Source organism: Drosophila eugracilis, unplaced genomic scaffold (genome assembly GCF_018153835.1).
Source record: "Drosophila eugracilis isolate 14026-0451.02 unplaced genomic scaffold, ASM1815383v1 contig_415, whole genome shotgun sequence".
In the NCBI taxonomy this organism is placed as follows: Eukaryota; Metazoa; Arthropoda; class Insecta; order Diptera; family Drosophilidae; genus Drosophila; species Drosophila eugracilis.
This window is the reverse complement of record NW_024573278.1, coordinates 1,116,550-1,130,467: the sequence shown is the minus strand read 5'-3', so window position 1 is coordinate 1,130,467 and position 13,918 is coordinate 1,116,550. Positions and strand designations below refer to the sequence as shown.

The window sequence follows — 13,918 nt, the reverse complement described above, 5'->3', positions numbered from 1 at the left end:
CGTTATGGTTATGGCAGCAGGTTGCAAGGTAGCAAGTGTGGATGTCGTTGGCAGATTGAATGGGTGGTAAGAATTTGAGTGACCAAAAAAATATAAAGTTGTAACCTCTCTGAACTTTTTGATTTTATTTGATTGAAGAATTTAGTAAAAAATTGTTTGCATATTTAACTAAAAAAATATAATAAAGACATTTACCAAGAACTTGTAAAATATTTGTAATATTTTTTTGCAAAATTTTTGTCTGACAAGATGAATAAGAAGTTTTGGCAAAACTCTAGAGAAAAAATTTTCTTTTTCAAAAACATTAAAGGGCATTAAAATGGAAGCATACTTTCCGGCTGCTTTTCAGCTTTCAGGTTAATTAGGTTTGCCGTCGTGCCAAATGTGAGCCAAGTGCAAAATTGCGTGCATTTGTTCTTGGCCAGACTCTTAATTGCAGTGCAAACGGGCCGCGAAAATGGGCCCTCGGCTGTTTTTGCACTCGCTCACCTGTTCACCTGTTCCAGCGGCTTAACTGCACTGCCATCCCAGCCCTCTGTCGCACGTATGTTCGCCCCGCCCTTTGACCAACTATAACAACGCCTCTTTTAAGCCCACCTCGAGTTGTTTGTGCTGCATGCGAGGCCAAAATGTTTGCAACAACTGCGGCTGCCAGATAGGCCGTAAGCAAACACACACGCGACGTCATCGAGAGCTCATTGTGCATGCCAAGATTACCGCCCAAATGTCCTGACAAACTTTCCCCTTTGCCCGACCAGCATTATCCCCAGCCCTTAACTGCTTCTGCTCTTGGTCATCGTTTGCCTAGCAGTTCAAAGTTTACGCATTGCCAATACAAACGATGAACCAGCGATGTGCAATGATTTTGGGGTACTATGTAACCAATTTAAGAAGCTGAATGACAAATTAACAGGATATATTAATTTATCAGATTTGTTGTAGTGATTATATAGGAAAATATCCTGATTCGTTTTTAGTTGATTGCCAAATAGAGCTATTGATGAAAGGTGTGCTATTTAAGTGTTGTGAATTATAGTTATAGGAAATATTATGGAAAGACAAGAAACATATTTAAGACAGACCTTAAGAACCGTTTCAGTGATATTTTGATGCTGCCTCAACATCTTTCCTTTAATATTCTTGAGTTTGTATCTTTAGTCACTGCTGTTGTTGCTTCCTCTTTCACCAGTCCGGGTGTTGTTTCAGCTTTTGGTCTAAGCCAACAAACACATTCAAAATGCACGAACAGTGTAGCTTAAATGCAAAATGTAGCAAAATGTCACAGTCTTAACCCTTTGTTGGACTTTAAAACAAAACGACTTTAAACCAGAGAAAAGAGTGAAAAAGAAAAATGCTTAAGATTAGAAAATAAAACAATATATTATCAAGAGCTAAGCTAAAGGAAAAATAAACAAAAATCCAAGCTGCCAGATAAACAATACTATTCGAATGTCATTCAGGATTGGTAGGATTTAGTTTAAGCATTTTAAACAAAGACTTCTACAAATTTAAGATTATTTTTATGACCATTCATTGCATACAGTCTTTTGTCCACTAAAATGGGTTATAAAAATACAATATTTTTTGCAGTTAGCATTTCAGTTTTGTCTTTTTAAAGGGTTAAGTGTCGTTCGGTTTAGTACGTGTTGATGTTGTCGCCATCCATCCTGGGTTCAACTGGGTTGGCACCCCACTACTCAGCCACCCTTGTCGCCTTTTTTTTAATGCTATTTCACAGCTATTGTTGTTGCTGTCAACGCGAAAATGCTTTCGACATAACGGTCTGTATATTGAATGAAGATGTATGGGAAAAGCCAAGATGATATATGTGTAAAAGTATGTATGTATGCGATTATGCATACTTTATTCAGATATAGTCGCATGTATTTTACATAGGTACCTCCTGGTACAGTCATACTTATTGGAATCCATTTTTTTCCATAAAACTAAAATAATATAATATTGGGGCATCTCTGCTGCTCTCTATCTTTGAGTTAATATTAAAGATAAAAGTTACCGTTTCTTGAATTTAATTTCAAGTTTAAAAATAAAAAAATCTACCAACTTTTTTTAAGAAAATGTAAAAAAAAAAGAAAAAAAATGTTGAAAAAATAATGTTAAAATAAATAAAGCATCTAAACTTTTCAATGCATGTGATTGTTAAAGTTATTGAGGTTCCCCTGTACCTTCACAGATGCATAAATTACGTATACGCCATGGCAAGTTCAATCGGCGGTTGAGCGCCTGTCTTCGCCTCCCAACCGAACAACCACTTGACAATCGCAAGCAGCTCTCTCATCTCCTTGCCATCACCACCCCCACTTTCCCATCCGGTTTCTACCCCTTCCTCCTTGCAAGTGTTTTCCGTATTTATATGCAATTTTTCTTCATCTTTTATGTATGCTCGTTGTCGTCGCCGGCTTTCATATCCTTTCCAGTGTTCATGTATACAGTTATAGGCAGAAAAATAGTATCGCAAAAATAAGGATTTACTTATGATTTACCTTTGCAGATTTTAAGAACCTTTAAGAATCATTTCTACAGATATCAGATTTCCTTTAAAATTAAAATTATTTTCTTCTTTTTTTAGATTATTTAATTATCCAATAGATTAATATGTCTTACTAATAAATACAAAGGAAAATATTATAAAAATTGTACTTCATTTTAAAGGCATTTCTAATCCTAAAAACTCAACAGCATCTGTAATTTTATCAAATGTGCTTGTGTAGTTGTCAGCCAGCCGTTGCATGTGTAAGTCGCTGTAATGATATTTGTTATTTGTTTGTTTGTTAGTTTGCGTGTGCGTTGAAAGCATTGAAATGCCGTTTGTCAAACACGAATACAACCACCCCAAACATACGCCATCCAGTAACGCAACTACCCAAGCCACCCACTCGTGCACTTTTCTAATGGCTAGCCTGGGGGGCTTTTGGAAAATTTTTTGAGGGGCAAAGGGAAACTGAGGGAATGCATTACAACTCGCTTACAACTCGCAGCGTGATTCAATTACCATGAGCTCGCTCTCGGATCACATTTGCATAGGCTTGGCCCCGAGGCGATTTCCCCGTCGCTTTTACCCCCTAGCATTTGCCTTGGCTTTTCCCTACGTCTTTGTTTTTCCGCTTCACCCAGTTTCGCAGCCTGAAAGCAGGCAATGAAATTTTTAAGTGCACACACATGATATCTGAGTAGTGTAGTTTCTGTCCATTTTGAGTCTTGCCATGAATGCTCGTCATTTTAAGTGCTCACTTATGCATTTACTTAACTATTTGCGCTTCACTTTATCGGCAGAAAAATATAAGTTTGCTTAGTACATGAATGATTTAGATAATTGTGAAGTTATAGAGATAATGAGAATGATAAAAATGGAGTGTACTTGAAACAAGTCTAGATTGGGTAGAAAAATATTTATTTTCAATATGTACAGATATTAATTTATTTATTTATTTAGCATAACAATAGTATATACTTTCCTATTCACACTCTTATTATCAACATTTATTATTACAACGTATAACGTTATAACTCCCTACATCAGCAACTTTAATCTAATTAAGTTTGGCCATAAATTACGGGTTCAGTCCCCTGTGAACTGAGCTTGATCAAATATGCATAAAATATGGATAATATATACTAGAATGTTCCGGATCCCGAGAGTAAATCCTTTTGATTTGTGCCTACCAATTGGCCTGCCCAGGAGTATCGTTTGCAAATACAACATGCATATCGGATCTGTTTCGGGTCCTGATTGATGATGATGCTATCTAGTAGAAAGAGAGGGGTAGTAAGAGGGTGCAAGAGAAAGGCATAATGCCAGACATGCCACACAACTAAGCCAGGCAATCTGTGAGCATCTGTGTGTGAGTTCGTGCTCCTTGGAGCCGCTTCTCATGTTCACATTATCCTGTCATGGATCCAACCAGACAAATTCTATTACATGTCGGTGTAAACCATATACCACACACCAAACAGACCCCAAATTGTGTGCCCTCGCAATAACTTTTGCTTAGTCTACAGAAAACCACATTCAAATAGACTTTTTGCCAGATCTCTATTCATTGGCTTTTAAGATTTTTCAATAGGGAAATGAATAAATGAATTTATTTTAATATATTTCTTACGTATTAGGAATACATTTTCCATGGCTTTTTAAAAAATCATTAATAAATAATGTCGGAAGCTGATATTTTCGTAACATGAAAAATGAATTAAACGTAAATGAAGGCATTTATTTTTACCATCATATCATCCTGTCATTAGAACCCACACTAACTAATCTCTAACACATCAGTCTTTAGTTAAATGCAAATTTGATGTTTCATCATTTTGTATTTACCATGAATTTTCCACCACCCTTGATCGGAAAATTGGAACCACAATGACACGACATCAGAAATCAGAGCCCCTCATCCCACCCACACTTTCTGAATTTCCCTTAGTTTTTCCTGGCTTATTTTGACACCTTTTTCCCTTCTGACAAATTGAATGTAAATTGAAATTGATTTTGTGCAAATTAATTTCATGTAAGCGGTATTAAATTGTGGCACCGCGTTACTTGTCCTGTGGCTGTCTCTTTTTTGCATGAAACAACGTCGTTTATCCAACACCCCCTGTTTTGGCAACCCCCAAACCCGTTGTACAATTTAATCAACACCTCCTCCTGCTCTCCTGCCTTGTCAACTGATTGTGCTGCCTGTATTTGCACTTCATTTTCATATTTAAGTTCGTTTATTATGCGAATGTAATTAATTATAAAGTTTAGCGAGCATAAATTCAATGTTGCCATCACACCGACAGCTCGGTGTTGACGAAGAATTCCCTCGGTGGTTGGGGTTATGTGGGGTTAATGGCTAAGCCATTGGCTTTTGGTGGGTCAGTGTTGACTTGACACATTTGATGGCTGGAGGCCGATTAGCCCATGTTTGCACTAGCGTAAATCAAGCGACTGTCAAGCGCATGCAGATCAAATTGTTTCAATCGAGTGATAAATCAATCAATCTAACTGATGTACAGTCGGTTATTGTCAGATTGTCAAAATACACAGAAAATATTCCTTACTTAGTAAAAAACTATAATTTACATGACTTTTTATAAAAGGTTTATACAAAATAGGAGCCATCTGAACTCTGTATTTAAGCTACCTTCATTAAAGCATTTAGCTGATTATTTTTCCCCCTTGCAATATATTAGCTGACCCATTCCTTTGGCAATTCAGCAGCTGAAAATCTGCTTAATTCCTCACCAACGACCCTGGTGAATCATGAATTCGTAATTCCCGCCAACATTAGTCGCTTCCTCGCCCAGTTTGACTCTAAATGATGGTTTTGCCAAAAGCTGAAAAGCCAGCCACTGTGGCAGCAGCTGTTGCAGCCACAAATCTCAAATGCAAAGAAACGTTTTAATGTGTTCGTGTCGGTAGTGTGTAGTGTAGTGTAGCATACTTTTTGAGGCAAAAAAAATCTAAATCGCAGCAATGCAATGCTGCACTGAAATCAAAGTCGGAAATCCAAAAGCCAAGCAAAAACAAAATCAGCTGATACGCCCTTTTTTTTATTCCTCGCCGTTCACAGCCCGTAAATTATGCAACATGCTTTTAAGGCACTGCCATCGCAGGGAAATTTCTGCAGAATACGAGCTGCGAAAAACAGCCGATTTCCACGGCGAAGAAGAAGCAAAGCTCAATCGTACTTGGCTTGGGGTAAAAACGAGAGAAACTGAAAAAACACCAAAAACAGGACCATTTGAAATAACAAATGGCAATAGAAAAAATGGGAACAGCGCAGATGACAAAAGCTAAGAGGAAAAACAAAAATATAAAAACGGCGGCAATGGTTGCGGTTTTCAAAATATTTCTTTCTGTTTTTCAATTTGTTTTGTTTCTTTTTTTCACAATAAATAATTTTTTCATTAAATTGGTATTTAAATTTGCAAATTATTTGAAATTGGTTCTTACCAAGATTTGTTATGCTATAAAATTTTAAATACGCTTTGAAATAATATACCTTTTTACAATTTTTATTACAATAAAAAAAATTCCATGAGAAAAACATATAAAATGTAAAGGACATTTCTGAAAAAAACTTTTACATATTACCACTTTATACAAACTGTTAAAACGACTGTAAAAAGGCGTGTTATACACCACTAAAACGATAGTTTACGCCAACCTTTTAAAATTCTAAATTTGCAGGAAAAAATAGGATGTCTCCATAAAACGAAAAATAAAAAGTTTGGAATATTTCTTCGGAACAAATCCTTTGGGGGCTTGAAAGACACGACTTTTTGGTTATATTTTTAGTGGGCTGTCTCTTTTTTAGCACTATACTTTCTCCTTTCTATCTTTCACCGAACACATTGTGGGGGTGTTTTTGTCAGAGTGTGTGTTTGTGTGTGTGAGTGGGTGGGTGGGCTGTCAATTTTAATGGCTGGCCATGAAATTGAAATGCAAGCAATGAAAAATTCAAGCATTTCAACATGATGGACACTATGGCTCTGGCAATTTATAGCTCGACCATTTGTAACAACACCGTGCCAACAGCAACAATAATAATAATCACAAAAATGGGGCCATATCCATGGCTGACAGTTGAATATCGAGGGCCTTGATGGTCTTTTCGTTTCGTTTTGTAATTAAAATGCCATTAAACTACCTTTCCCTTTTTTTAGTGTAGTGTAGTCGAACCTTGGCATTTGCCTGCTGTTGTCTGCCCATTAATTAATTATGAAAAAATGTTATATTTTCCTAAAATTGGAAATTGATTAAACGATTGCCTTTCAATTGTCTTTGACCGAGTTTTTGTTTGTTTTCTATTCAAGTAAATTTTTAATTAAAATGCTTAGTTATTTCTATTTAATATGCATCAATATTATTATTTCATTAAAAATAAACGAAAAATACGAAATTCCCTCTTTTTTAAGCCTACAAAATAAAATGGAAATTCCGTTGATGAAACGAACATTATGCAAATGCCGTCGTTAAGCAATCAAAAGAAAACTATTTGGAATGTGATTGCATAATGGCGTTGTGACATTGATGAGGCGTGCTTAAATCGTATTTGAGAGAATTGGTTATATCCATCTGACATGTCGTATACGTGATACGTTGCGTATACGCCACCGTGACCTGTCAAAGCAAATCCGTCTCCCTTGGCAGTTTGGCTTGCTTTTAAGGCCGACTTAACTCAATTTGGCCTTTGATAAGCTCTACACAAAACCAAATTCGTTGTTATTGTTCCATCAAGAAAATTCGTTTTTCTTTTGTGAAAATCAGCATATAAATAAATTCGCAAGCCAAATAGAAGGTAAATTAAATTTATCTACGTCAATGGCTTGGCTCAATTGCCGTTGATAAACCCGGGCAAATGGCATTCATGGCAGGCTATTTTAAGGCCATTAAAGGCAGGCCAAGTGAATCCTTTTTTTGGTCTTTTCCTCTGCCCTAAAATCCTCTGTGTCCTGTGTCGTTAAGGGAATGAAGACAGGAAGGCAAACGACATTTGCAGATAAGGTTTCACTCTTTACATTCTTTTTTTCTGCTTTGGATTTGGATTTGGGGGCCATAGTCCAAAAATGATTTCGTTCTCGTTTCTCCCTTTTTTGCTGCTCCTTCGGTTGTTCCTCATGGCGATTTAATAAAAGTTGCGGCTGCAATAAAACGAAGGCGGATGACATAACAGGTCCAAACAAAAAAAAACCGAAAGGAACCTCTGAGATGTGAAATCTGTTGCTACGTCCGTGTGGTCTTATCAACACACTTCACATGCCAGATTTCTACGCTTTCCTCTTTCGGGGCAATAGAATTATTACATTTTTATGAGTGCCACCACGAAACAAAGAATCCAGCTCCTGTCCTTCACGCGTGCCACAAGACAATGGCATATTTCAACATGTCAGTGGCTCTACTGCCGCTCTTAGTTGCGAGTCCCTTCGTGTGCCTGGTTGGGGAATGGAAATATGGCCAAATAAATCATTTTATTGCAATACAATTTCGGCTTTCTGACTGCGTTGTTTCCTTTTTTTGTTTATTGCGCGTTTATACAGAGAGAAAAAATGTCAAGACTTGCGGTGCTTGGGGATGAGCTTGACAATTTATGTTTAAAAAAATGGTATCAAAATATTTGAAGTATAAATCATCATGAAAATAAGTCAACTTACTATTGCTTTCCTTAAAAATGCTTGTAAGTTTAACATCAAGACCTTGTCCAAGAAATACATTAAAATAAATGTTGATGTTATTGTGAGTCTTAAAAGTGGCACAGGGACTTTAACTTGACCATTAACTTAACAATTAAATTAAGTAAAAATCCTTGTTAACTTTTTTTTTTACAGTACAGAGAAAGACATAGTGGCACTTTCATATTGCTGAAGCATTTTATGCGGCCATTGGGATGCCAAACATACATAAACACAACCAAACGCACACACACACACATCCGTAACACGTTACTTCAATATTAATAAGACCGTGTGAGGGCTGTCAATATGACATGGCGCCAAACTGCTGCCACCGGAAGTTGTCCAACGGGAAGCGGAAGCATCGCCCATGCCCAGGCATCGCATTACATTGACTCGAGGGCATGGGGCATTGCTCATTTTTTATTATCGCCCAATCCAATCTCGGAAAGCAGTGCCTTGAAAGAGGAGTAGGAGGTTACGAGTCGATGGGGAAGAAGGTGCAATTGGTTTTCGAGCTGCTGCCACCGGAAGCAGCGTGGCAACACTTCGGTAATGGAAGTTTGACGGGTCTCTTTCGGCTTGTGGTATCGTCCGTGGGTTATTGGCCACTTGAGGGATTGGCCTAAGCCAGATTTGTGGACAGCAATTAATACTTTTATGGTTGGGACGGAAATTTAATTTAATTATTAATTAGCAAAGGAACGGGCTTATTATGGCCATTAAGCCAGGCGCAAATCCAATTTAATTGCCTGGCCAACTCGGAACTCGAGTAGCTGCTGTTTAATTTGGCCCTCTATTATTTGCCTGCGAGAATGGCAAACAAAGCCAAAAGGACCAAGATCAAAGTCAATGCCCCTGAACTGTCCTCACCTTCTCGCCAAGTTTCCCACGGAGAGTTTCTCCCCCACCTCTAAAGTTTGTCCTTTTCCTGCTGCTGCTGCCTCCGCCGCCTGTCGCACCTTGAGCTTGGTTCAACTCTTTCGCCTGCACTTTACCATCCCCAGTTGTTGAAATATTCATAATTGAAGTTTATTGTTTACCCTCGGATGTGTGCCACGCCCACGTTCTGAAACACTGCCCTCTTTTCCCCTTTTTTGGTAGCTGGGGTGCCGTTTTGATTGTTTTGTGGCCCGGAGACCGTCGATAAGTTGGCCTGCAGAAAAGTTCACAAAACTTTTCAGTCTTTTTGTTTTAGTTCCTTTTCCAGAGCGCTCTGGAAACTTTGATTGGCGAACAAAATGGCACAAGTGATTGGACATGTGCTTCATTTATTATACTATATATGCCTGACCTACTACTAGCCTGTCCCTTTCCTTTATTGGTTGAGAGGTATCAGCTGTTGAGCTATAGCTTCTTGCATTTAAATTATATTGGCATAGTTTCATCTTAAAAATTGTAATAACAGGATGTCACAAAATTGAAAAGTTTGGGTAGCAATATATGAAGCTGAAACTTAGAGAAAGTTCTTAAAGAAGTTGGGAAAATCATTTAGGAAATGCAAAAAGTTGACTTTCATTTAAGTGTCAGCAACAGAAAATTCATCCTAAAATTACTTTTAAGAAGCAAAGTTATAGCACAAAGCAAAAATATAAGTGGTTATTTATTTATTATATTTTAGTTTATATTATATTTATCGAATAACTTAAGTTTAAGTTACTTTATTTTAACTAAAACGTCGTCGCTTCGTCCGTGTTTCACATTGGCTCGTCCTATTGCCGTCACTTCTTAAATCGAAGTCTGCATCTTATTAGCTCCTCACTGAGCACGTCTTATCGTCGTCGCGTCTTCTTACCAACTCTGGGATCCTCATATCGCTCTCTCGTCGTTAGCATCGTTCATCTCGTCATCGTCTTCTTAGTCCTCGTCTTGATCATCTCCTTTGCCAGATGGTCAATCGTTACCTCATGGTTTCAGCTTCGTTGTCTAGGGTCTTCATCTGTTCTTCTAAACCATTCCCACGTATATATAGAGTCCTTTTAAACTGCTCGGCGTATTAAGTTATAAACGCTTTGAAGAAATTGGATCTGCATTCATTGAATATAAATTGTCTTCGTGGAAAACCGCAGTACTTTCTGAAATCGAAACTATTATCATTCGAAGCTTATACAAAGTGCACTTGCAATTATTTCTCAATGGCAACCACACAGTTCTTGTCAGTTTTTTTGTATGTCCAAAGGTCACGCGTTTCCCATTTCCGTTTCCCGAGTGTTCTTGACCGATTTTTGATAAATTGCTTTTGCCTTTGAGCATTGAAATGGAAGTGGTAGCAAGAGTGGGGGAGTGAGAAAGCTAGGGTGAAAGGCTGCTCAAGAACCCATCACTTTTTCATACCCAACTCGAAGCCTTAACGGGCCGCTCGTCCCTCGTTTATGGGGCCCACTTGAACGGGCTATTAAATATAATTGCGAGCAATTTGTACAATCTACTTAGGATATCATTTTTAATGCGACAACCCAGCCCAAAAGAGAAAAAGCAACCAATTCCCTCATTGCAATGCTAATTGCAAAAAGAGAGCAAGGAAAAAATCCAGGACAACGAAGGTAAACATGAAAAGGACAATAAGCACGAAACAATGGACTGTTTGCAATTTAAATTAACATTTTGAGTGAATCAAATAACAGCGCAAAAAAAGAAAGTATAGTCCGGTGACGGAAAAACTGCTGAGCGGAGCAGCTAAATTGTTTTTGATGCCACCGGTTGGGACTGCAGATGGCCAACAGATCCCATTGCAGGCCAAATACCGGCAGGGAAAACACAAGACTAGGCACACCGTTGCCCTAAAACCAAGCCAGATTTTCATAACACGTTCCACATTGCGGTTCCACTGGCCAAAAAAAAAAAGAAAAATAGAAGCCGAGTCCGAGATTCTAACACCCAACGCCAACGTCGACCAGCTGCGGCTGGTTTCATATAATTCAGCCTCCGCGTCACCAAAAATCCTCTCCCCATCCACATCTGTCCGCTGTGAAATATAAAATTCTAGCAATATCATAAAGCAGGGAGTTTAAATTGGTTTGACCTCGACAATTGCATACCCTAAAAAAAAAAATGTTAGACCTTCTTGGAACTAAGAATTATGAACTTGTTAGGGTTATTTTTGAACACATTAAAATTTAAAGGAAAAGAACAGACATTTGCAATTTTAATAAAAATATTACTAGCAAAAATAACAAATATTAACTAAAGTGATGACCTTTTGAACTTTTAAATAAGGTGGAATTTCTTTGCTTACCCAAAAAGTTGGTCCTTTACTTTATTTTATTAAAAAATTTCATATTATGCAGCTTACAATGTCTTGACCACATGCACTTTCCCTTTACCGCGACAACGGAAAAGTGGCGGGAAACCGATTTACATTTCACTTTCCCGGGATTCTCTGGTCTATCTTCTCCCCTTTTTCCTGAGCTGACAACCTGGTCAAAGGACTCCGGGCTGTCCAAAACCCAAAGCCAAGGAACAAGGAACAAGGAGCGGCAAACAAAGGCAACAACAGCAAGGCAAACAAAAGTGGCTAAAAAGCAAAAGCTGCAAAAAGGCCAAAGGCGAGGCACGAACTCTCTCACGAACACACACATACAAACAAAAACTGGCACTCATAGATACATATATGCATGAAATTTCACACCCAGGGGCGTAGGTGAAGGGGTACGGGCTTTAAGGGGGTGTATGATGGGTGGCTGTTTTGGGCTGTTTTCGGGGTGCACAAGACAGCCAGAGGAGCCGAAATGCAAATACACAAACAATGGCGGTGCGGGGGCTACTAAGCCAAGCTAAGAAGGTTTTGGTAAACAAATTTTACTGCCAGTTCGCACACAAACAAGCCGCACACACAAATAGGAAAATATACTTAGGGAAATCTAGTGAGAACGGCACTATAATATAAAATATATCTTAAATTCAAATAGTACTTAAAGCCTAAATGAACATATTAATAGGGAATTAGTTATCTATTTTTCTAGATGTAAGCTGGCCATTTTTTATATTATTTTAAATACCTATTCGAAAAGAGGGAATAAATAGTAACTAAATTTTATGTTATGATTAAGTTTAGATAAAATATGTTGATGTTCTTTCAAAGAATTATAATGTTGAAAACTAAAGAAGGAAGTATAAATTTCTAACGCCACTGAAGTATTCCTGACGACATAAAATATGTGACCCTTATATCAAACATAAGGGGTATAATCTCTAGACTTACTTTCATATATTTCCTTTTCTCTCAGTGTACATTTTCTGTTGCTGCTGTTGGCCCAGGACATTCATAGTTAAAATTTAGAGAGACAGCGCCGAGAGATTTGGCAAACAGCAACAATATTCCCTACCGCTGATGTTGCCAGCCGAAAGCCCCTATACCCCTGCACACCCTTCTCTCCTTCTCCTGTTGCGTTAATCAAGGTTCACACAATCGCCAACAACAACAACGACAACAACAACAACTACTACTACAAGAGCAACAATAACCACAACAACAATGTGGGGCGTGCACGTGCCAAAATTGCCAGAGAATATTTTGCATTTGTTTTTTTTTTATTTGTTTTAGCGACATTTCCTAGCCGAGTTTTTGTTTCGGGCCATTTGTTGCTTTTGGCCATCTGGGTGTTGATTAAAAAATTGTCAGGTTCTGAAAATTCATGGCCCTACCATATCCTTCTTAATACAGTCTGGTTGAGGAGTGAAATGCCAAGGTCATTTTTGATATAATATAAAAAGGATTTTAAGGTCAGCGATTGTATAAGTTAAGATAAAAATCAAATGTTTTATCATTGAAGTGATTTTAAAGAATTTCCATGAGAATAAGTTACCAATCACTAAGTTTTCATTCGCCTTACAACCTTGTGACACACTGTATTTGTGTCATAAACTGCGGCAAACATTCACCCGCAATTCCCTTGAGAAAGTCTTTTCGGTTTCTGACTATTAAAATCGATTGGATTCTGGTTTGCTACTTGCCATACGAGTATATTTATTTTTTGGCCCAAAACCGAAGTGTTGCTATATTTTCCAGGCTGGTTTTTAGGTTTGTTGAATGCCCATTTGGGTTAATAACAAATAACCGAATGGACCATTATACGAAATGAGTCTGAGCCATGGCCGAAAAAGTGTTGAGAGCTAATGGCAATGTCCCTGACAATGGCAGTTACCCAAAAAGTGGGGGCCAGGACCAGGATCCTAACGGGAGTAGATTATGTTCATGGCCTTCCCCTTTTCGCATTACCCGAAATTACTCTCATGCATTACGTAATAAATTTATATGAGCTAATTGCCAGCAAAAGTTCATTAATTTGGGAGTCATGAACTTAATTTATTGAGGTCATTAAATATTGTTAGTTCCTGTTTCTGTTTTGTTAGGTTTAAGAGCCAAAAGTATCATAAATATGAAGAGGTAGCCAAGCTTAATAATAAAAAGTAATTTCATTACTTATTTTATATTGGCTATTGATTTATTAGGTAGTTTACTTTAACGATATAGTTAGGGTAGTAGTTCTTTTAAAGGGTTAGATAAAGTTAAGCTTTTCTTTGAGTTAATTCATATATTTGTTATATTTTTACATCAGGAATAGAAACTAAAAAGAAGATTTACTAAATTTCCCCCTCTCCACTTAAAAGGTGGTTCAAATTGCGACCACAAATTGAATATTTCCACTCACTATGATATTCATTGTACGCATATGCAAAGTAAGCTAAACAAATATGGCCAAATCAATCGAGCGTTATCGACGGACTTTGGGGAATTATGTAT

At 37.7% G+C, this 13,918-nt stretch overlaps 1 protein-coding gene across 1 annotated transcript in view; it reads left to right on the top strand.

The window, feature by feature from the left end:
* The window catches only part of LOC108116952 (patj homolog), a 30,511-nt gene that overhangs the window by 14,244 nt on the left and 2,349 nt on the right, over positions 1-13,918 (top strand). The gene's annotated exons all lie outside the window — the stretch shown is intronic.